Below are 25,711 nucleotides of genomic sequence, written 5' to 3'. Positions count from 1 at the left end.
GAAACACTCAAGTTCATAGACTGTCTGTCTCAATCCCCACTTGAGAAATTTATTAATCTGGGAACACTATTTTCAAAATGGAAGGCAATCCCCCTCACTCATGCAAATGTTAAAAACTTAAAGGGGTTCAGACATCCTTCAAAGTATATCCATGGATTTCTGCCTTAAATATTCATGTTTGTCAGGGTACTACCATGACATTTTTTTTTTTTTTTTTTAGGATTTTATTTATTCATGGGAGACAGAGAGAGAGAGAGAGAGAGGCAGAGACACAGGCAGAGGGAGAAGCAGGCTCCATGCAGGAAGCCCGATGTGGGATTTGATCCCGGGACTCCAGGATCATGCCCTGGACTGAAGGCAGCGCTAAACCGTTGAGCCACTCGGGCTGCCTGCCATGACATCTTCTTATCTCAATTTACATACACTCTTTGTGTGATTAGTCACCACCCTTATAAGAGATTAGACCTTCATTACCTACTTTAGATATTTTTATCCAGTTTCATGGTAGATTTCTTTAGTTGGTTATCAAATGGGCCCTGCAAATTCAACACAAATAGGAGCCCCTGGGTAGCTCAGTTGGTTAAGAATCTGACTCTTCATTTTGGCTTAGGTCATGATCTCAGGGTCATCAGATTGAGCCCCGAGTCAGGCTCCATGCTCAGCAGGGAGTCTGCTTGAGATTCTCTCTTCCTCTCCTTCTGTCCCTTTTTTGCATGCATGCTTTTTAAAATAAATAAATAAGTCGTTAAATAAATTCAACACAGCATTAATCAGATGAGTATTTCCCCCTCCTAAAGCCCTAGAGAAAAGGGGGGGGGGGAGCATTTTTCTGCATTGTTTAAATCTTGATAAAAATCACCTGTCATTCTATCACCAAAGCTGAAATATGATGCCATTTTTTCTTTTCTCTCTGTTCTCCAAAATGTCTGCTATTTTTCTCTTAGATATTTCTTGGATCTGTTCTCTCCTCTATAGCCTATGTTCAGGAGCTCAGCATCCCCTGCTATCATCTGTAGAAATAGTCCTTGAGTAATTCTGTATTCTCTCTATATTATTCTGTGTATGTTTAGTTTCATTCCCATCTACTGCATCCTCCCCACCAATCCCAGATGACCTAGAGGGAGGGAAAGGGTACAGATTTTGGTATCAGACCAACTCTGACTCTGAGCATACTATGTGGGACAGTATATTATTTCTAATACCACTCTTTATTTGTAACATCAGGGCAATACCTTCTCCCTTCTGAAGTGAATTGTTAGGATTACATATGATATATGTATATTACAAGTACAATTTAGGGCTGATTCTTAGGAATACTACTCCTTCCTCATCTTTCTCTAAAAACAATTTCAAGGCTTTCAGTCACCATAAAAATAAATTTGTACTCTTACCATCAAATAGAATCCATTTCTTGACCTGCCAGGCACCCAGATTCATTTTCCCACTGCTTTTGACAGTTTCCCACATTGTTATATATCTTAAGTGAAATACTGATCCTTACAGTAGCAGGAGTAGAATATTAAAATTTGCTTCTACTAAAAAAAATACTTCTAGTACTGCATTGTAAAACATATGGGAAAAAATCTATTAATACTAAACTAACAATACAGAAATAAAATATGGCCTTATTAAGTATTTTTACTAAAATAGCCAGTAAGTATTTGATAATTGAAGTTCTGCCTCAAGCATCAGAGACCACAGAGAAAATGACTAAGAAATACATGTAGAGATTGTTAACCTTAACCAGATAAAAACTGCCTATAATTTTACCAGCAAAAGATGGGTTTGTTCAGGAAAAAAAGAGAATTGCAATGTGGAACAAACAGGCTGTGGCAAAACCATAGGCAAGTCTGGGGAACAAAGGAGAGGTAGTTTTCAAGGGGAGAAGGGGTGATTTAGGAGGGTTGTTATGAAGTAAAATCCACTGGAGTAAACTGGGAGTTAAAAGTATGGTGGCTTTTCCTTGACCGAGCTTTTGGGGGGTTGCGGGAGGGGTGGTAAGGAAAGCATATCTTCCTTGGGCTAGAATACTAAAGTGGTATCCAAATGCAAGGTCAGTCTCTTTCTTTTGGGTCTGAGTTGACAATGAGAGGTAGGGTGAGAGAACTCCCCCTGCCAAAGCCTCCTGACCCTGTTTCTTTAGTTAGGTTTCTTACCACCAATTTTTTACTAGATTGTAGGCAAGAAAAAATAATTTTCCCTCTACTCTTCTAGGTGCTTTCTTGAGACAACCCATGCCCCCAGTAATAAAAAAGATGAACATGAAAAAAACAAACAGAAGTTTTTTGGGTTTTTTGTTTGTTTGTTTTGTTTTGTTTTTTTGGCAAACAGAAGTTTAAAAACAGGGATGCCTGGGTGGTTCAGCAGTTGAGCGCCTGCCTTCTGCCCAGGGCATGATCCTGGAGTCCAGGGATTGAGTCTCGAATTGGGCTCCCTACATGGAGCCTGCTCCTCCCTCTGCCTGTGTCTCTAATAAATGAATAAACAAACAAACAAACAAACAAACTTTAAAAAAAATAAGTTTAATAACACATATACTTTTTCCTATATATGTGAGGGACACCTCTTGTATACATGTGGAACACCCAGGAAAAACAGAGTAACTCTTTAAAATGGCCCAAGCCATCACCTTAAATATCATCTTCAGCTAAAGGCAAAAGATGTTTGGTGGTGGTGGAGTGGTGGTGGTGGGGGAAAAACCAGTTATTAGGAAAGGCACAGTAAACAAGGGTAAGGTTGTTATAGAGATTTAAGTCCGTACCTTCTCCATTGATAAGAGTTTCTAGAGATTTAGTCATTCTTTTTCTGGTACAGGGAGTAAGATAGCTGCACAAATGGAAATTTCTCATAAATGTAAATATCTCTTATAAAAGGGTAACTCCTACGTGGTTTTCAGAGTTTTTCCTGTCTGTTGTTTTTAAAAAATAATCAGCCTTGATGCCAAGGAGGCATATTTTGGGGTGGCACATTCTACTTCCCTTCATGATCTTTCGTTTATGTAAGAAGTATAGTGATAGGGCCCAAATCAGAAGAGTGGAAGCCCCCCCCCCCCCCGCCCACACACACACAATTTTCAGACTAACAACCAATTACATCCTTGCTATAGAAGATGACAGAAGAGAAAGCTGGAGCCTGTTCCTGCATTAGTGAAGCGTACTGCAGTAGATGACCCCAGCTTCCCTTTGGCCCACTACTATTCTATACTGCACTGCCTGTGTTCTCTAGGAGTATTTATTATTTTAACCATCCTCTAATAAAAGCTTTCAGCTTTATGCAATGTGATTATTCAATTATTTCTCATATGGCAAAGCACAGTTTTAAAGAACCAAATAGAAGAGTGCTGTTTGGTTTTAAAACAATAATTTTTGTATGATGCATAGAGACAAATACCTACATAAATGCAAAGGTGGCCGGTTTCAAAATATACTTTGGGTTTGTGATCATCAGAAGTTAATATCCACTTAGTGTATTTATAGTTTTATGCATTTTATTGTCACAATCAGAAGCAAGAACAACACCTTTCTTCTGTTCAGTAAGGTCCAGAGTCAACAAACATTTACTAATGTGTATCTCAGGGGATCTTTTGATAGAATAATGTTAAGGCTGACTAATGATCATGTTGAGTTGTTGTCTTTACTTTATCATGGTGCTCCATCCTACACAGTTCTGTAAAAGGCTTATTAGAATCCTGATTTGGTATAGATATTAAATTAACAAAAAGGGAACTTGTAGGCCTTTGAGATTTCCTTTGAATCTCACAGGACCAACCTCTAATTTCTAATTCTGATGAAAAATTTTCCCTCTGCCTTTAGTGCCCTGGAGAGGCACCACTCATGTGAACCCAGGCTACTTTTTCCTCTTCTGTTCTATCCCATGCACGTAATTGAGCCAAGTGATTCTTAGGTCACAACATTTTGGGAACCATAAAAGAACGCATTATAGAATCCACCCAAAGGACTAATGAACTTCACTGCAGCTAGAAATAAGTGCAAAATCACGTGTAGTTAATGAACAGTGTATTCACAATGGTAAATTTATTTCTTTGATTGGTTTATAAATAGCTGTATATCAGCATTAATAGTGTGTGCAGTATCAATTATTAGTGATACTTGATCAGATCATTATAATTTAGTTCCAGGTTGTTTTGATTGGGGGATGACTGGGATCTTTCCCCTTCATTACTAGTTATCATGCTCTTACTGTAGTATTTATTTGGAGAGAGATTATGTCTTACCAGTATATCAACCTTCAAATTGGTAGAGTTAATGAAGCTTATAATGAGTGTTTCAAGTCAGAGGCGTCAGAACTACTGCTCATGGTTGTGCATTTTTGCACTGTAGACAGTAACCTGGCTATGGGGGTGAGTTGGGGTACAAATTCGGCCTATGCTTGTCTAGCTAAGCTCTGCACTCTTGAGTGGAATTGAGGCTTACAGAAGATGAGGTAGTTTTTCCTAACAAAAAAAAATATCTTTTTTTTTCTGTACCCAAGCCATAGGGGACTGCCCAGAGGGAGGCTTTAAAAAATTCAAATAGGGTGCTGAGTAGGTTAGAGGTGGCCCTAAGAATAGCCTCTCTTCATAATCATACTTGGATGTGACTTGTTACCCCTTTCATATAAAGTCAGTTTTCACAAAATCTGTGGGGTTTTTTTTTGCATTTTAAATCTTAATGTGGTATAAAGGATGCTAGATATCTGAAACCAGTTATCATTAATGCCTTTATCAGAATTATACTGAATTTTCTAACATTCCAAATGAATAGGTAACAAATTTTAGTCACAGAACACACATTTTTACCATTAAAAGTGACATTACAAAAAACATAAAAATAAAAAAAAATAAAAGTGACATTACAGTGGTGCCTGGTTGGCTCAGTCAGTTAAGCATCCGACTCTTGATTTTGGCTCAGGTCATGATCTCAGGGCTCATGAGATCGAGCCCCGTGTTCAGCTCCTTGTTGAGCGTGGAGTCTGCTTGTCTCTGTCCCTCTCTATGCTCCTCCCCCTACTCACTCACTCTCTCTCTCAAATAAAGAAAATCTTTAAAAAAAAAAGTGACATTACACATGCATATATCAGAGCTCTTAATTATGGTATTCTGAGAGTGTAAATGTGTATGTATGTGTGTGTGAGTGTGTGTGTATGAGAGAAAGACAGAGAGACAGAGATGGACAACTATTATCCACATATTACTGAAAAATCATTGTGCCCATGAGCAAAATTTTGCTTGGGCTTTGTGATTATTTTTCTCTCAATATACATCCTCTCACTCTCTTGCTCTTTCTCTCTGTTTCTTAGTGTGTTTATTCTTGGGTATTGATAATAATAATAGAAATTGTAGCTATCCTGATAATCAGAGTTAATGGAAGGGAACATTTCAGATGATCTAATATGACAGTAGATTTGCCTGAATTTTTAAATAAATAATTCTGTTGAAATTAGATGGAATCTATGGCATATATGGGAGTTTACTTACACATAATGAGGCCAAATATGCAAAAATAAAATCCAGATCAATAAAAACCAGTAACTGGTTTAAAATATCTATAAACTTGGGATCCCTGGGTGGCGCAGCGGTTTGGCGCCTGCCTTTGGCTCAGGGCGCGATCCTGGAGACCCGGGATCGAATCCCACATCAGGCTCCCGGTGCATGGAGCCTGCTTCTCCCTCTGCCTATGTCTCTGCCTCTCTCTCTCTCTCTCTCTCTGTGACTATCATGAATAAATAAATAAAATCTTTAAAAAAAAAAAAAAAAAAAAAAAAAATAAAATATCTATAAACTTATTAAAACAGGCATATACCTTAAGAAATAGCATCTTAAGTAAACCTTAGATCCAGAACCCATAAAGTAAACTATTAATGTTGGTAAATTTATTATGTAAATATTATTATGTAAATATTATCCTGGTCAAAGTTTTTTTAAAGAGCACTATAAAGTTAACATTCAAGTATAAGACTGGGAGAAAATACTACGATGCATATAACATATAAAGAGTTAACTTCTAGAATATAGGATGAATCACACAAATCAGTAACATAGAGCTTAACAGAAAAATGTGCAAATGATATGATGTGACAGTTGACAGAAGGAAAAATACAGATGGCCAATAAACTTTTAAATCTTTATTATTTATTTTTATTTATTTTTATTTTTAAGTAAGCTCTGTGCCTGACCTGGGGCTTGAACTCATGACCTTGAAATCAAGAGTCACATACCCTAATGACTGAGCTAGACAGGCACCCCCAGATGGCCAATATACTATTAAAAGAATGCACTATTATAGTAGAAATCAGGGATATTTGAGTTTTAAAAACTAAGGGACATCATTTTTCATCCATCTCATAGGCAAGACTGAGAACAAGTGTTAACAATCCACTATCAGAGAAGACATAGGAAAATGAATACTCTAATTCATATTAGTGTATTTTTTGGGAGAAAAATTTGATTATGCCAGTCATAATTTTAAATGTAGCTATCTTTTTTTTAAAAAAAGATTTTATTTGTTTATTCACGAGAGATACACAGAGAGAAGCAGAGACATAGGCAGAGGGAGAAGCAGGCTTCCTGCGGGGAGTCTGATGCGGGACTCGATCCCAGGACCCTGGGATCATGCCCTTAGCCAAAGGCAGACACTGAACCACTGAGCCACCCAAGTGTCCCTGTAGCTACCTTTTTATTCCTTAATTCATTTCTAAGTCTCTGATCTAGAAGAAATAATGCATATGCCCTCAAATATTCAAGTACAAGAATATCTGTGACATCTCTTTTTCTAACACAGCAAATATTATATGCTCTTATCTGTCCACAGTGCTTAGTCTATGTTTCCTCACCTACTTCTCACAAGGAGCCTATAAATTGGGGATATAAATATCTGCAATTTATGTCTGAAAAACATCTTTCAAGGATACTAAGGAGACACAATGTCTAAATATAGCATGAGATCCTGAATTGGACCCTGGAACAGTAGAGGCCATTAATGGAAAAACTGGTGAAAAACAAATAGTCTAGAGTGAATAATAGTGTACCACTATAATCTGAGTTTTATTTTTTTAAAGATTTTATTTATTTATGAGAGACACACAGAGAGAGACAGAGACAGAGGCAGAAGGAGAAGCAGGCTCCCTGCAAGGAGCCTAATGTGGGACTTGATCCTGGATCCTGGGATCATACCCTGAGCCAAAGGCAGAAGCTCAACTGCTGATCCTCCTGGGCATCTCTAATCTTAGTTTTAGTAAATGTACTATAGTTATGTAAGATAATATTAGAGGAAACTGGGTGAAAAATATATAGGAGCTCTCTATACTATCTTTTCAATTTTTCTATAAATCCACATTCATTTTTTAAATTTTTATATATTTTGAAGATTATTTATGAGACAGAGAGAGAGAGCATGCATAAGTCAGGCAAAGGGCAGAGGGAGAGAATCTCAAGCAGACTCCCTGCTGAGCAGAACCCTGAGTTCATGACATGAGCCAAAATCAAGAGTTGAACCCTCAATCAGCTGAGCCACCCCAGGCACCTCTACATTCATTTTTTTTTTTTTTTTTTTTTTTTAGTAAAAAGCTTTTAAAGATATTCTCAATATCCCACTGCTAGCAAGTTGCAGAGCTAGTTGGGACAGTCGGAGAAGAAAGCTATGAAGAGTAAAGACCCTTTAGATACTTATAGGCAGGCAAAAGGAACCCATATAGAAATGAACAAGGGGTAGTGGAAGAGGAAATGGGCGGGGGGTTGGGGTGACTGAGTGATGGGCAATGAGGGGGACACTTGGCGGGATGAGCACTGAGTGTTATGCTATATGTTGGCAAATTGAGCTCCAATAAAAAAATTTTTTAAAAAAGGGATCCATATAGAGACAAAATTGGAGAATAACCAATTCTGTTATTTGCATTTGACCAACCTATCTGACTGCAGTCTGTAAACACTGCATGATAATTTTACCCTTCATGTAAAAGAAGCTGCGAAGAAAATAAAACCAAATGAGGCAATACTTAAACTCAGGTAAATCAGTAGGCTCGAAAAACATGTAAACAACCGTGACATAAGTGAAGAAATGTTCCTTGAAGTTCATAGACACTGCTGTGGGAAATGTCGCCAGGAACATCATAACAAGGGTTTATGATATTCTGACTTTTGAACATATATCTTGACTAGATAATCAAAATTCAAAATAGTAATGCTAGGATTTAAAATTTAAAGTATTCTGTGTATAGAAGTATCCCTATTTCCCTGCTTATCTTTGTCTCTATCTCTAAAGAACACTTCTGGGGGCACCTGGGTGGCTCAGTGGTTGAGCATCTGCCTTTGGCTCAGGCCGTGATCCCAGGGTCCTGGGATTGAGTCCTACATCAGGCTCCTGCTTCTCCTCTGCCTATGTCTCTGCTTCTCTCTGTGTGTCTCTCATGAATAAATGAATATAAATAATAGTGAAAGGGAATAGAAGGGAAGGGAGAAGAAATAGGTAGGAAATATCAGAAAGGGAGACAGAACATAAAGACTCCTAACTCTGGGAAACGAACTAGGGGTGGTGGAAGGGGAGGAGGGCGGGGGGTGGGGGTGAATGGGTGATGGGCACTGATGGGGGCACTTGACAGGATGAGCACTGGGTGTTATTCTGTATGTTGGCAAATTGAACACCAATAAAAAAATAAATTTATTATTAAGAAAAACTTAAAAAAAGAACTCTTCTGATAATTTCTCCAAAGTCAAGAATTTACTTTGTTTAATAGGTGATGGAAATAATCTTCTTAAAGTATCTTCTATGGAGCACAGACTTTAGTATACTTATAATATTCAATGCCAGAGTCTGTGGCTTTAACAACTGCTATCTTTACGTAATAATTCAAAATTTAACACTGAAATTTTCATCAATGGGAAAATGATTAAGTAGACTTTATTGCATTTAGAGTATGAAATATTATGTGCCTGTTAAAATGGGAGCATCTCGAAGATATTTTGTGAGTGGGAAAAAGTGGCATTTGGAGAATGGTGTATCTGTGAGCCAATGAGCCTGTGATAAGTAGAATTTCTAATATACCCCACAAAGCTATTCTGCTCTAATCTCCAGATCCTGTGAATATGATGAAATTTTACTTCTGCTGTTATGTTGTGTAGTATGGCACAGTACCCTTAAGTAAGATAAAGAGATTATCCAAATGCACCTGCTAATCACTTGAGACCTTTGGCTGGCTGATGGCAGATGGGAAAGATATATCTGAATCATGAGAAGGATTTAAAGTACCATTGGTGATATGAAGATTAAGTGAGTATATGAGATGGAATGCAGGCAGCCTTGAAGAGCTGAGAATGGTCCACAGTCCACAACCAGCAAGTAAACAGGGACTTCAGTCCTACAATCACAAGGCACTAAATTCTGCCAATGACAGAAATGAGTTTGGAAGAAGACTCTGAGCTCCAGGTGAGAACACAGCCAGCCAAAATGTTGACTTTGGACTTGCGAAGCCCTAAGTAGAGAATCTATCCATGTGGGAATGTGAGCTAACACATCGGAATTGTTTTAAGCCAGTAAGTTTGTAGTAATTTATTATGGTAGCAATATAAAACTAACACAGAGCCAATCCAGGTAGAATGGATACAAAACTGTTTTACACATTAAAGCTGATACAAGTGGAGGGGATCCCTGGGTGGCTCAGCAGTTTAGTGACTGCCTTCGGCTCAGGGCGTGATCCTGGAGACCCAGGGATCGAGTCCCGAGTCGGGCTCCCTGCATGGAGCCTGCTTCTCCCTCTGCCTGTGTCTCTGCCCCTCTCTCTCTCTCTCTGTCTCTCATGAATAAATAAATCTAAAAAAAAAAAAAAGCTGATACAGGTGGTTACACTGAATTGGAGAAGTATTGAGGAAGAGAGGAATGTTTTTTTCTTTTCATTTACTTGGATATTTATGATTTTGTTGTACAATGGGGATGAATTCTTATATCAGCTTAGTATTTAACAAAGCACTTTTTAAAAAAGATTTTATTTATTTATTTGAGAAAGAGAGAGAGAGAGAGCACAAGCAGAGGGAGCAGCAGGCAGAGAGTGAGAAGCAGGCTCCCCGCAGAGCAGGGGACCTTGGGATCATGACCTGAGCTGAAGGCAGCCGCTTAACCCACTGAGCTGCCCAGGCGCCCCTAACAAAGCAATTTTAAAGTATAAAGCCATTTAGGAAGACTTGATTGTAAAGAAGCTTGGAATTTTCCCATTCAGATTTTCCATATATTTTATGAATGCTTATAATGGCCAGGTCGTGTTAGGCACTGCGTATAGAATAGTCAATGAGATATTATCCCCAGCCTGGCTGAGGTCAGAGGCTGGTGGAGGAGATAAAGTAAAGCCAAGTTTGGGAAGTTCTTTTTTGTTAAAGGGCTATATGTGCAGGACGCTAGGAATATAGCAAGGTCACTTCGGAGATGAAACAGAAGTTGACCAGAGCAGGGTTCAAGAAGTGCATCGTAAGGAACGTTACAGAGTTTGAATTTTATTCTGAACGCAGTGGGAAGCTTTTGAAACATTAAAATAAGCAGTGGCATAACCTTACTCCTAGTACAGAAAGACTACGCGGTAACCTCATAGAGATACATCGGAGGAGGGAACGGGAGACAAGCATTTGCTTCCTAAGAAAGTACCATGTTGTACATGTATTTATATGTTCTCATTGGTGTATTTATTATATTTTACACTTTAAAAAATATAATGAAATGTTCTAAAACAAGACAGCAGAAATAGGAATGAAGAGACAAATGTCAAGGATATTTTGGGGGTAGTATCAACTGACCTTCCTGAACTTGATGTGAGAGTAAGAAAGCAGGAGTGAGACAGCAAGAATCCCACCAAAGTTTCAGTGCCATTCACTGAGAAGAGATCAGAAGAAATGCAGTTTTGCAGGGAAAACGGGATCATATCCATTCCGGGCTTGCTTGGTTTAAGGCATTTCCAAGACATCCAGATGCACTTGCTGGGTAGGCAGCTCAGTTTTGGAGTTCAGGGGAGTGATTTGGATTGTGTATCTTTCCCCTCTAGCTTTATTGAGGTGTAACTGGTATATAAAAACTGCACATGATTAAAATATACAATTTTGTGAGTCGGGGCATGTGTATACATTCATGTTACCCTCACCGCAATCAAGGTACTAAACACTGGATTTTATATCTTATGAAGGCTTTTAACACCACAGAGCAAAAAATATGATTAATAGTGGCTTGTAAAACACAGGTTTATGTTTCTTATATAAAAATAATTTGATGCAGGCAGCTTTAGGCATTGTTTTAGTTGCTCAAAAATGCCATAAAAATCTTGCCACTAAAAAAAAAAAAATCTTGCCACTTTTTAGATCTCTGTTCTTCTATAACCTAGAATATTGTTTGTTTGTTTGTTTAATGTCTCCTCTTAATGGTATTTGGCTGCCACAGATCCAGACATCATGAATGAGTTCAAAGGCTGGGAAGGGAAGGGTGAGCCCAAGAAGTTTTCCTCTACTTTGATCAGAAGTTCCCTAGCAGACTTCCCTTATAGTTTGTTGCCTTAAAATGGGAGATGGCAAGAGATAAAGGAGATAGATAATAGAACCTGTGTTAGCAAGCAATACAATCAGGTCCCAAAATGTGGCTGGTAATTCAATCCGTGGCACTAGGTCTAGGGAAAGTGTGTGGAGTTAAAAAATATTTGCAAAAGATACCTTTGATGAAGGACTGTTACCGAAAATATATGAAGAACTTTCAAATTCAGGAATGAGAAAACATCCAACATGATAATAAATGGACCACAGACAGGTGCCTGGCTGGCTCAGTCAGCAGAGCATGCAACTCTCAATCTCACAGTCTTGAGTTCACATCCCATGTTGGGCATGGAGCCTACTTATAAATAAATAAATATGAACAAATGGGCCATAGGTAAGAGCAGACACCTCACTAAAGAAGATGTACAGATGGCAAATAAGCATATGAAAATATGCTCCACGTCACAAATGCAAATTAAAATAACAAGACACCACTGCACACCTATTAGAATGGCCAGAGTCCTGAACACCAACAGCACCAAATGCTGGTGAAGATTTGAAGCAAGAGGAACTGGCATGGCTGTTGGGAATGCAAAATGGTAGAGCCACTTTGGAAGACAGTTTGGCGATTTCTTAGAAAATTAAACATATTCTTTCTATGCAATCCAGCAATTGCACTCCTTCGTATTACTCTAAAGAGTTGAAAACTTATGTTTACAGGAAACCTTGCCCATGGATATTTAGAGCAGCTTTATTCATAATCACCAAAACCTGGAAGTGCTCACGATGTCCTTTAGCAGGTGAATGGATAAACTGTGGCACATCCTGAGAATGGAATATTACTCAGTGCTAAAAAACAAATGAGCTATCAAGCCATGACAAGCTATGCAGGAACCTTACGTGCATATTACTAAGTGAAAGAAGATAATCTAAAAAGGCTACATACTGTATGATTTCAATCTATAACGTTCTGGAAAAGGCAAAACTCTGGAGACAGTAAAAAGATCAGTGCCAGAGGTGGGGGAAGGAAGGATGAATAGGCGGAGCCCAGTAAATTTTTAGGGCACTGAAAATACTCTGTATGAGACAATAATGATAGGTACACACCACTATTTGACTAAACCCATGGAATGAATATACAACACCAAGAGTTCCTTAATGTGAAATCCTGGCTTTGGGTGACTATAACGTGTCAATGTCAGCTCATCATTTGTAACAGATGTACCAGTCTAGTGGAGATGTTGATAACAGAGGATGCTAGGTATGTGTGGGCTCAGAGGGTATATGAGAAATGTCTGTTGTATCTCCCTCTCACTTTTGATATGAACCTAATACTGCTTTTTTACATATAAAGTTTTTTGAAAGATTCAAATCATGATGATACCTTAGTTGGGAAAAATGAAATCGCTAAAAAGAGAATTCATTTGTTCATTCATAGGGGTAACAATGTGCACATTTGTTCTAGGCACTCTACTGATCATTGAAAAGCCAGCCTGCATTATAATGCAAGGTGACCAGGAACCCAAACATATGCCTATGTGTGTCCTGCAGTGCTCCTAACAGACATGACCAACTAATTCCAGACCTTTTTCCCACTTATGTCAAACATGACTTCAGAATTGTGATGAACACAACCCAACAGTCACCAGTAGCCATTGACCAGAATTTGGCATGCAGAATATAATGTATTTATCATCCCTTATCTAGTACACTGTATATATGCTAGAATTGAACCTTAATATAAGTGTGAATAATACCGAATTTTCTTAAAATAATTCAGAGCTCAAAAAAAATAATTCAGAGCTCTACCTTAAATTTAGAAACACACATGTTTTAAATAAAGCATAATAATCACATGTGTGTTCTATATTCTTGTAGTGCTTTCTCTCGATTTGTAGGTTATATGCTAAATGTGTACATAATTTTCCTTCCTTTACATCCATCTCATATTATTACAAAAATGCAGACTGCAAAGTTATCAACGTGATTAATGCAGAGTTTAAAAATTTCCCAGAATATATGCTCTCTCTTTTATATATTCAAATAGATAAAAATCTAGGAATATATTAAGCTTTGAAAATTACTGGAAAATATTTCTCAGTGTGGCTATCTTTACTATTTGTGAAATATACTGATGGCTGGCACATTTGGTTCTGTGTCTAGTAATTGATGTGTGAATTAGTTATTTTTCCTACATTGGTTGAGGGATTAAATCCCCAAGTTTCCATTAAACTTAGCAATCCAAAAAGTACAAGTTTTGTCACATTACACAGTTGATTTTGCACAGGAATGGCCTTAAAATAAGGACCTCTAGTGAACATTTTAAAAGATGATAATGAAATGTGACCATCTACAAATAATAGCTACCATTTGTGAGCACAGAATCTATGAGAAGCAACTTATATTCATTATCACATGTAACTGTCACAATAAATTATCTTATTTAATTATCACAGTTGTCACAAAGCAGTCTTGAAAGGTGTCAGTATAACTGTTTAAAGATGAAATACAACTGAAGTTTAGATTCAAGGTCAATACAATAAGTATGTTGCAGAGAGAGGAAATGAATTCAAATATAGTCTCCTAGAAAAGTGGGATTAAATATGTTATTGAGTAAATACACTTGATTGATTTTCAAATGTTATAGACAAATGCATAGTCGTATATTATTACATGTCTCTTGAGAATCTACAGAATGTAAGCTGGGCACGCATAATGCCTCTGAGGCACAGCCTATATTTCCCAGACTCCCTTGCTACTAACTAGGCTCAAGACACAGCATGAAACCATTCATGTCATCTTCTTAGAGGCAAAGCTGCTTGTCCTAGATGTTGTCTTTCCTCTTTCTGTAAGCTAGAATTTGGTTGTGGCAGTGACCAAACTCTACCATGTGGAGGGGGAAACTAGTCCAGCATGTTGGCGGAGCAAGAGGGAAGGAACCTATAGTCTCTGCTTGTGGCAATTCTGTCCTCCCAGCCTGGAAAGCTCACTACTGGACAGTTTGTCATGTGACAGAGAAGTCATTTCCCATCTTATTTAATTCAACATAAACTACTATCACCCTGTTAGAAAATTTACACTTAACAAATACAATTTAGTTATCTGATTTCTTTACTGCCCATCTCCCCCCACCCTCTACTTTAACCCTAACCCTCACCTCAACCCTACAACCTTTTCTTCTGCTTTTGGTCTCCAAAAGCCTAAGAAGCAATGAAAATATATAGATAACTAACATATAAAACAGGAGACAAAAATCACATAATATCATGCAACTACATGACACAGGTGTGTATTCTACATGTTGACATAGTATTTGATGTAAGTTCTCCTTATTCTTGCTCAGTCATACTTTAATTCAGGTTTACTTAATAGTGTTTCTCAACAGAATTTTACTAGTACCTGTTATAGACTAAATGTCTGTATTCCCCCCAAATTCATATGTTAAAATTCTATTCCACAAGGTGACAGTATTAAGAGATGGGGCCTTGGGGATCCCTGGGTGGCTCAGTGGTTTAGCGCCTGCCTTTGGCCCAGGGCATGATACTGGAGTCCTGGGATCGAGTCCCGCGTCGGGCTCCCTGCATGGAGCCTGTTTCTCCCTCTGCTTGTGTCTCTGCCTCTCTCTGTCTCTCATGAATAAATAAATAAAAATCTTAAAAAAAAAAAAAAAAGAGATGGGGCCTTTGTGAAGTGATCAGGTCATGAGGGTAGAGCCTCATGAATGGGATTAATGCTCTTATCAAAGAGGCCTGAGAGAGAATCCTAGACCCTTTTGCCATGTGAAGTTAGAGCAAAAAGCCTTCTAGGACGTGGGCTCTCGTGACACACCAAATCTGCCAATGCCGGAGTCTTGGACTTTCCAGGCTCCACAGCTATGAGAAATAAATTTCTGTTATTTATAAACCACCTGGTTTATGGTGTTTTTTTATAGCAGCCTGAACAAACTAAGGCAGTATCTACACTTTCCAGGCATGCCATATCATGGGGAAGAGGGAGATAAGTAGAATCCTCTCTTATTTGCAACCCAGTGGGATATCAGACATGTAAGGAAATAAATACCATCTCACTGTGTTCAGGAGTAGAGTAAGAAACAAAGTCTTATGGGAGAATAAAGAAAAGTCACTTATTTACGCTAGGGATTTCAGGAAGATTTCCCAGGCTGTGTTGGTCTGTTCAGGCTGCCATAACAAAATACCAGAGTCTGGGTGACATAAACCACAGATATTTATTTCTCACAGTTCTAGAGGCTGGGAGTCCAAAATTAAGGTGATGGCAGATTTGGTTCCCTAGTGAGGGCCCTTTTTCTGGCTTGCAAATGGCTGCCTTCTTGCTGTGTCCTCACATGGCAGAGAGAGCAAGAAGAAAGGGGCATAAGCATGAGCAAGCTTTGGTTTCTCTTCCTCTTCTTATAAGGATGCTAACCCTGTTACGGGAGCTCTACCCTCATGACCTCATCTAAACCTAAGTACCTCCCCTAGGTCCTACTTCCAAATACCATTGGTTTGAGTTTCAACACACAAATTTTGAGGTACACAAACATTCAGTCCAAAAACAGATAACGTAAAAGGTGCACTGAACATTGGAGGTTCGCGGACTTCTAGCCTTTGAGTCCAGTTTGTTTTTAAGACATACAGGATAAAGGAAAACTGAAGACCTCAGTGCTTTCTCTTCATTTGCAGATACTATGATATTTGGTTTACTCTCTGCCTCAGACTGTGTAGCAGAACTATCCCTTCACATTTATAAAGCTTATATAACTACTCCAAATACCATCTTTTATTAGACAGGGCTTTTTGTTAGTTTTGTTTGTTTTTTTGTTTTGAAGTAATTATAGGATCCTTAGGAAGTTGCAAAAATAGTACAGAGAGATCACATATACCTTTCATCCAGCTTCCTCCAATAATAAAATCATATAGGATCATAGTACAATATCAAAACCAGGACTACAGAGCTTACTCAGATGTCACCACTTTTTATAAGCACTTTGTGTGTGTTTGTGTGTGTAGTTCTGTGACTCTTATCACACACGTAGATTCATGTAACTACAGCTACAATCAATATATAGAGGTGATCCATCATGAGAAAGGAATCCCCTTCCTAGTAGCATAACCCCTAGCCCCAAACCGTGATAACAACTGATATGTTTTCCAGCTCTGTAATTTTGTTATTTAAAGAATGCTATGTAAATGGAGTACGACAATATAAAATCTTTTTTTCAGAACAGCAAGGATACAGTATAATGCATGTGATCAATCTCAAGCAGATACTGTCTCTCATCTGGCTAATTGTTGAGGCTTTCCCTGGATCTTTCCTTGTAATATATGCTATTGCTACCTCTCCTCTGTTTATGTCTGGGAACAGAAGCCAGACCATAGCTGGCCACCTAATCCTGATTAAGAGGCATGTGGGACCACATTCCTAACCAGAAACATTCTGAAGGGGCTTGAGAGAACTTAGTTATCTAGTTTATAGATAAAGGGGCACTTTTTCCTTAGTGCATGTAGAGGGATGATGCAATGTGGTCACTAGAAGGTTGGGGTTATTTCTCCACAGGAGGGCAACAATATACATTGATATCAGTGGCCAGTGTTGCATCTTTGGATGAAATAAGAGTGAGGGGAAAGAAAGCCAACCAGCAACAAATACCAAGCATCAGTAGCATGGTCCTTTGCTGCCTAGACCTTTGGGGGAGGTCAGAATAGAACAAGGAGACCAGGTTGCTGGTGAGCATTATTGTACCAAGGCACATAAGTGGATTGGCAGCAGGTATTTCTCTTACCTTCAATGCACAAAACGAGCTGGCTTCATTGCTACTGGTAGTCTGCATGTTTATCAGGGCCAAGGCACAGGTGAGCTCTTGCTGTGCAAAGTAAAAAGACAAAGGGTGAGTTTTTCTTGACTAACTCTAAACCCACCTCACATCTTAGAACAGTACCAGATGGATTTTATAAAATGTAAAAAGTTAAATTGTATAATTACTAGAAAATACATAGACTCATATGTATGTAATTTGGGGTTGGAGAAAACTTTCAAAGCATCATAATAATATAAAGAGTGACATTTTTAGAAAGTTCATGGAAAATAATATTTTGGTAAAAACCTAATATGTGAATTAAAAGACAGGTGAGAAATGGAAAAATATTATATATTTTATGGTATAATAGGTATATAGTAGGTAGAGTTGGCATATATTTTAGTATGTGTATATATATATACACACACATGAAGGAGAAGGTTAATATATTTAGTATATATTTTTGTAATATTATGTTTCATTTATTAATGCCTCTTGACGATTAAAGAAAAATCTATAAATTCTCCAATAGAATAAAAATGACCTAAACAAGATTTTTTTTTGAGTATAGTTGACCTACTGTTACATCAGTTTCAGGTGTACAACACAGTGACTCAACAAGCTGATATACTATGCTACGCTCACCACGACTGTAGCTACCATCCGTCACCATACAATGCTATTACAGTACCATTAACTTTACTCACTGTGCTATTCCTTTTATTCCCATGACTTCTTTATTCCCTAACTGGAAGCCTGTATTTCCTACTCCTCTTCACCCATTTTGTCCATCCCCCCACCCCCCTTCCTGTCTGGCAACCATCAGTTTGTATGTGTATAGATCTGATTCTGCTTTTTCTTTCCTAAGTAAGCATTTTATTTTCTTTAAAGATTTTATTTATTTATTCATGAAAGACAGAGAGAGAGAGAGAGAGAGGCAGAGACATAGACAGAGGAAGAAGCAGGCTCCATGCAAGGAGCCCGATGTGGGACTCGATCCCGGGACTCCAGGATCACACCCTGGGCCGAAGGCAGGCGCTAAACCACTGAGCCACCCAGGGATTCCCTTAAGTAAGCATTTTAGAAAACCAATATAAATATCTATTGATTGCTTTGTACCTGATATAGTGCTACGTAATGGGAAAAGAGCAGAGTATCAGAAATTTAACAATTTCTTGGACGCTTACAGGAAATTTATAGTTTAATAGGAATAATATTAATGGTCAATAAATATCAACAATAAATACAGCCCTACACTTAGCCAAAGATGTGTAATCCAAACAACCATAAGATGTAATTTTCTCTTTTTTTTTTTAACATTTTATTTATTTATTCATGAGAGACACAGAGAGAGAGAGAGGCAGAGACACAGGCAGAGGGAGAAGCAGGCTCCATGCAGGGAGCCCGACGTGGGACTCGATCCCAGGTCTCCAGGATCACTCCCTGGGCTGAAGGCGCGCTAAACCACTGAGCCACCCGAGGTCCACAAGATGTAATTTTCAACTGATCAAATTGCCAATGATTAAAAAAGAAGAATAGTCAATGTTTATTTGAATGTTGGGAAATAGACATTCTGCCATCTGCTAGTCACTTTTTTGATGTAACTGTCAAATATCAAAATTATTTAATAATATATGTGTATATACATATATATACATGTAGATACACATAAAAAGGTTGTAGCATTGCTTAAAATTGCGAAAAAATTGAAACATTACTATTCCACAAAGGGGAATGAGGCAAAAACATTATATTATATATTATATTTTATATTTATATAATTATATTTTATATTAATATTATATATTATATTTCCGTAACTGGAGTACTGTGCACCATTACAGACCATGATATAAAACTATGTTATCCCTGTACAAATTTTTAGACAAATGTGTATAGCATTTTATTTGTGTAAAACTAAATACACAGGGCAGCCCAGGTGGCTCGGCAGTTTGGCGCTGCCTTCAACCCAGGGCGTGATTCTGGAGACCCGGGATCGAGTCCCATGTTGGGCTCCCTGCATGGAGCCTGCTTCTCCCTCTGCCTATGTCTCTGCCTCTCTCTCTCTCTCTCTCTCTCTCTGTCTCTCATGAATAGATAAATAAAATCTTAAAAAAAATAAAACACCTAAATACACAAACACCATAAAAAATGGTGTTTTTCTCTAGGTGGTGAGTTTTCATTAGAAAGAAATTACTTCTACTTGATATTTTCTTCTCTTTTTTTAAAAAACTTAGAATGAGGGATCCCTGGGTGGCGCAGCGGTTTGACGCCTGCCTTTGGCCCGGGGCGTGATCCTGGAGACCCGGGATCGAATCCCACGTCGGGCTCCCGGTGCATGGAGCCTGCTTCTCCCTCTGCCTGTGTCTCTGCCTCTCTCTCTCTCTGTGACTATCATAAATAAATAAAAATTAAAAAAAATAAAAAATAAAAAATAAAAAAACTTAGAATGAACACTTCTTACCTGTAAGAAACAAAGCAGTGAAGAAACAGAAGCAGATTAAAACATAGCAGTTATATAACACATTTGAAGTTAGTACATTAGCATCTTCTTGAATTCTATTTTGTGTTTTTAAGGCTGTTTGAGAATAGTTAGCTAGTTTGACCCTCAAAACAACTCTGTGAGTTAAGTGTTGTTTCAGCTGAGCAAAAAGACCCTCTAGAACACACTCACGGTAGGAGCATAAAATCAAAGATTTATCACCAGTGAATTAAAAGAAAATTGTACACATTAATCAGTGTCGGGAGCACAGGATGAGCCAGACATTGTAGAGATACCCTCCCACTTTGCTCTCTTTTCCCCAGGAGATGCACGGGAGGCCTGTGTGCTCACTTCTTAAACCCAGCGGGGGTAACTATGAGCAGATGGAAACTGCCAAAATCAGGTTCTGCACACAAAACATACTAAACAGGCCACACAGGGAAAAGTGTTTCTTCCTTAATAAAAGTTGGACCAGTATTATGTGACCACATGATTTCTTCCACCTGCAGTTTGCTATATAATGCTTCTAGCGAGGCTCCTTGCAGACTTCAATATCTTCCTCCAAATTTCAAAACGATCCCTGCAATCTATAATAGGCATTGTGCGTGTGCATGCACATGCAAACAAAATACATAAAGAAGCACTGTTTCTACTTTTTACGATTTTAATCTCCTGTGACAGGTATTAATATTCTTATTTAACGGATGATGAAATCAAGACCATGTAAATGTGATTGACTAAGCTGACATACTGCTGGTGAGTTGCCCAGCCTGGACTTAAAACCAAGTTTCTTGGTTCCAAAGGCCATACTCTCCCTGTTAATGTCCCGTCAGAGTATTTTTGGCTCTGAAATTCCACAACTTTGACTCCTTGTAAGAGGACAGCTAATTTAAATTATGCAGGATGTTGCTTTCTCAGAGTGAGAAGTCAAGGCACAGTAAGAACAAAGTGAGTGATCAGCCATGTACAAGCACTAAGGATACCATAAGCCTTAAGTAGTTGTAGGATCAAGACCAGTGCCGTCAGGTTATGGGAGCTACATCTATCTGTTCATCATGGTATCTGCCTTAGTGAGCCCATAAGTGAAAACCTCATTCTCGGGCTCATTATGGTTAGCGTGACTATATATATGTGTGTGTATGTGTGTATGAATATATATATTTAAATGTGCTAAAATAAATGTCTGTTTTCACCTTTGACAAGTTTTTTGTTGCTCCACCAATAGAAACTGACAAAAGGACCTAAGTTTGGACTTTGCGAAAAAGCATAGTATTCCTAACAGATAAACTTTAAGTTGCAAAGTTTTGTTTTTTTGTGTGTTTTTTGTTTTTTGTTTTTTGTTTTTTGTTTTGTTTTGTTTTTTTCCTGTGGCAATTTCTAAGTTACTCAGGCACTGGAACTTCTGAAAATTCCTTTTCAGTAGAGCACCAAAGCAATTCTGTTGCCCTGAAATTCTTGATAACTTACTTACTATAGCACAGAGGCTTTTTTGAGGTAAAGCTTGGTTTCTGAATTCTCGCTGTCCCTATGTTTTCTACTCTGAAACTCTGAGTGGTTATAGGACACTTTACTGGTGCTGTAGTGCTCTTCTCAGGAGCCAGAGACCTTGTGAAACTCACAGGTTTCATCATAAAGAGGATTACAATAGATTTATTGTACATAGGAAGTGAGTTATGAAGTGTTTTCTGTTCGGCATCGTTTTAACAGAGAATCTTTCTTGAAAATTTGGTGTTGGCAGAAAAGAACACTCTCGCCTGAATGAACAAATTATTTTCTTGAGCAGAGATCTTCCCATAAACTCAGTCTTCCTTGAAGAGTTATCGATTGACTTCTTGGCTTATGAATCACTAGTAAGACTAAAGAAATCAAAAGGAAAATTAAAAACATATACTTCCAAGTGAGCGAAGAGTTGAATCTTTTTATTTTTTTATCTTCTTTGATGTGACTGTGGTTAGAGAAAGCTGAGGGGCAGCTAGGTAGCCGTTTTCTCAGTAGTTCTTGGTATCATCAGACCCCCGCCCAAAAAAGAACCATCATCGATTAAAAGACCAAATGTGGGCGACGTATTATAGACCTCAATGCCCACTGTATTTCTGGGACCTGGGATCTTCAACTTCTGTATTTAAATGTCAGTCATATTCAAATCAGGTAATAGATAATGTTTAGTTGCAAGGTCATACTAAGTGTCCTCCCTGGAACGGTTTCACAAACTTTAAGAAATGAAGAAGACACATTCTCATGTCTCCTATCTAGAAAGCTCCAGTAACTGGTTTTATTTTTGAAACATGGTAGGACACACACTGGTTGTTCTGTTTCTTGAATGCCGCATGCCCCTTCCAACTTCAGGATGTTTCTGCACATGCTAGTTCTTTGCCAGGAATGTTTCTCCTCACCTCTTTCTGATCCTCAGGTCTTGACTTAAATGACAGATACTTACAGAGGGAGGCTTTCTCTGATTCAGGTTTGCCACTCCCCCCATTGTTCTCACAGTAGTCATACTTGCCCTTATTATCTAATTTTTGTATATATTCTACTAATCTGTGTACTTGTTAAATTTTGCGGTTCCCTTTGCGATGTAAGATCTCACAGAGCTATTGTATCTCGAGTGTAGGGTGACTATTCACAGACCTCCTATCAATTACTTTGGTTACATAATTCAAATATGTAATAGTAATATAATTATATGAAGTAGACTCTCCATATTGAAATATTATATATAATACATATAACACATAGGTGTATATGTTTTTGTCTAATTTCTTATCTATATCTGCATAAAATACGCTAAAAGAGATTCATTCTGTTAATCTTGACAAAGATGGTAATTTTATTTTACTTTTTTGTATGAAAGAAAGAACATTCTACACATGTAGCACATACTTGGGTCAGGACCAGCCTCATGGGCACACCACCTGTGCGGTTGAACAGGAGCCCCTGCTTTGAAGGCCTCACGCTGTTTTAACACTCTGCTGTCGTCATCTTGCAATCCTTAGTAATTTTTGAAGAAGGGGCCGTGTATTTTCATTTTTCACAGGGCCTGACAAATGACTGAGCTAGCCCTGACTTCCATATACTGTTAACTATGAAATCATATAATTCTGATTAGAAATTTTAAAAAATTTTTAATGTTTAATTGCATGTGCATATCGGTAAATATATATATGTATAAAGTAGTCATATGTATAAGTAGTCATAGATAAAATGTTCATCATTCAGCAAATAACTATTGAAGGCAGACTTTTATGTATGTGAAGAATATACTACTTTATTATTTATCACTATATTATTCGATATATTTTTATCAGAAAGACAGAAAGATCAAGAGGTTTTATGATTTCTGAGACAGATGTTCCAAAGAATGTTACCGAAAGCTCTTTATTAACTATTCAGAGGAGGGCCAGTGACAGGTAGGTGCCTTCTGACTGAATGTCAACTCAGAGATGTCTCTTGCAGCCTACTCAGTCTCCATGTGCTCACTCAGCCAAGAGTAGTAACTTTACTATCACAAAAATCATTCTCATTGTGTAGAATAAAGGGACTCAACTGCCAAAAGCAATGTTCATGAAAAAAAGTTTTTTCTCTTTTTACAAATAAAATTAAATACGATAACAGCATGTTGAGCTTGAGGAACGATAGAGTTCTCTCTCTCTCTTTTTTTTTTTTTAAGATTTTATTTATTTATTCATGAGAGACACACAGAGGGAGGCAGAGACATAAGCAGAGGGAGAAGCAGACTCCCTGTGGGGAGCCCAATGCAGGACTCCATCCCAGGACCCCAGGATCATGACTTGAATCGAAGACAGATACTCAACCACTGAGCCATCCATGTGCCCCTCTCTTTTCTGTATGTAGTTTTAGAATTCCTTTGGCTATGAGTTAGAGTCATCCCTTCATGTAGAAACAGTCTGATATAAAACATCAGACAATTTCCAGAAACTTTGATATTTTAAAACTTAAAAAGATAAAAAAAATAAGCAAATGGTCAAATTAAGTAAGTCAATAAAGGCTGTGATAGTGTGAGAGAGGTCTCCTGGCTTCCAATGGCTTTGAAAATATAAAGTAGTAAATCAAATTTCATTTTGTCCTCACAGAAGGCATCATGATAGCTCAGTCTCCATCACAGAACTGGGATTACCAAATGTTTGCTTGTTAGTAATGATAGCCCTGGTAAGAAAATTGCCAATCTTCAGCTTATTCAAAAATCCCAAGTCTTTATTAAGCCCAATCAACAAATGTGCAGTTTGAATTCTATTTTTGCATCTCCCTGACAAATCTCTAATTAAAAATACAATGATTTTGAATATCACACTAAGGCAGTGGATTACAGTTTATGCCTTCTTATTTCCAAATGTTAATATGAAAGTCCACCATCTAGAGAGTTCTCCCCACCTTTTATATATGTTAATAAAGAATTTCAGAAAAACTAAGACTATAAGCAAAATCTCTGTATAGATGTGAGAGCTTTGATGACAAAGGCCTCTGGTGCACATACACACTCAAGTTTTTGCATTTTTTATGAACAAAAAAAGGTCTTAACTGTTGACTCTATTATTTTTTTAAGGATTTTATTTCATCATGAGAGACACAGAGAGGCAGAGACATAGGCAGAGGGATAAGCAGGCTCCCCACGGGGAGCCCATTGTAGGACTTGATACCAGAACTTCAGGATCACCCCTGAGCTGAAGGCAGATGCTCAACCGCTGAGCCACCCAGGTGTCCCTTAACTGCTGACTTTAAAACATTATTTGCTATTTTACTATTTTCTTAGCATACCAGGTAGAAAATAGTTTTTGGCCTAGGGAATCCATAATAAAATCTCGGAGGCACACTGCATTTGGGTTAAGGCGTGGATGGTAGATTAGATTACTGTTGTGCAAATATTCACAACCTCCCCTGCCCCCAACCTAGGTAGGAAGAGTATACATCCATGATCCACTGATGTGGGATTCGGCCTGTAACCTCTGCTAATGGGATATTAGTGGGCATGACGTAAATAGACTTCAAGTGTGCTTGTGTGATTATGGGCTTGGGGTCATTCTGTTCCTACTGTATCACTGCTATGAGAAGAGGTTAAAGGTAGCTCCTGGTGCAGAGGATGAGAGATACATATAGCAGACTTGTATCCTTGCTTCAGCTAGGAGCCAAGCCCAAACAAAGTCAGCCAAAATGATAAAACATCAGCCAACTTGCAGAGGCATGAGAGAGAAATAAATTCTTACTGTATGCATTGAATTTGGGTTTCTTCCTTTTTACACCACACCACCGTGACAAAAGCAAACTGATTCAACCCAATGTTCAAAGAACTACACAGGCATTTTTAAGCTCTTCCAGGCCAAACTCTGGTTCACTACTTACCCAGGCAAGGTACATTAGAGTCATTGCTCGAATTGTTAAACCGAGACACCAAACAATGTGAGATCAGTTGAAAATAACATTCTCTACAAAAATTATTTAATGCAAAATTACTAAGCATTTATATTAAAATACACATAAATCTCAGTTATCTTATACCATCAACAATATGTTCATCCTGACATTCACCAAATATTTTTTAATATCTATTATGCATTACCAGGCACATGAGAGGATCATTCAGATTCCTGATGAAGTATGCATAAGGAGTGGTACAAAGTTCAAGAAGTACAGGAAATAAGATCCATCTAGGAACATTTTGACACATTCTCCTCATCACCTTCATCCCATGTTGTCTCAAATGGTGTCTTAACTTCTTTCCTGCTGACTCAGCTGTTTCAGAAGTTTTACTACTACTACTGTTCAGTACATTTCTCTACTTTTTTTTTTTTACTTTGTTTTTACAGCATTTTAAATAAAATGTTGCCAAGAGGAAAATTCTCCCAGAAAACCTACCTTTCTAGTTTAGAGAAATTTGGTTCTTGGGAATAGGAGAAAAGAATGGTAAAATACTCAAATTTTTACTACT

General features: G+C 37.9%; 1 protein-coding gene and 1 long non-coding RNA gene across 7 annotated transcripts in view; one reads left to right on the top strand and one right to left on the bottom strand.

Annotated features, from left to right (window-relative positions):
• LOC144308799 (melanoma-associated antigen B18-like) overlaps positions 1 to 25,711 on the top strand; it is a 266,646-nt gene that overhangs the window by 228,649 nt on the left and 12,286 nt on the right. The gene's annotated exons all lie outside the window — the stretch shown is intronic.
• Positions 1 to 25,711, bottom strand: part of LOC144308803 (uncharacterized) — a 51,922-nt gene that overhangs the window by 16,584 nt on the left and 9,627 nt on the right. The window contains exon 2 of the long non-coding RNA XR_013375135.1: positions 17,274 to 17,354. This is a non-coding gene — a long non-coding RNA (uncharacterized LOC144308803). The remainder of the gene's footprint in view (positions 1 to 17,273; positions 17,355 to 25,711) is intronic.

Source organism: Canis aureus, chromosome X (assembly GCF_053574225.1).
Source record: "Canis aureus isolate CA01 chromosome X, VMU_Caureus_v.1.0, whole genome shotgun sequence".
In the NCBI taxonomy this organism is placed as follows: domain Eukaryota; kingdom Metazoa; phylum Chordata; class Mammalia; order Carnivora; family Canidae; genus Canis; species Canis aureus.
This window is presented reverse-complemented; position numbering and strand designations above follow the sequence as displayed.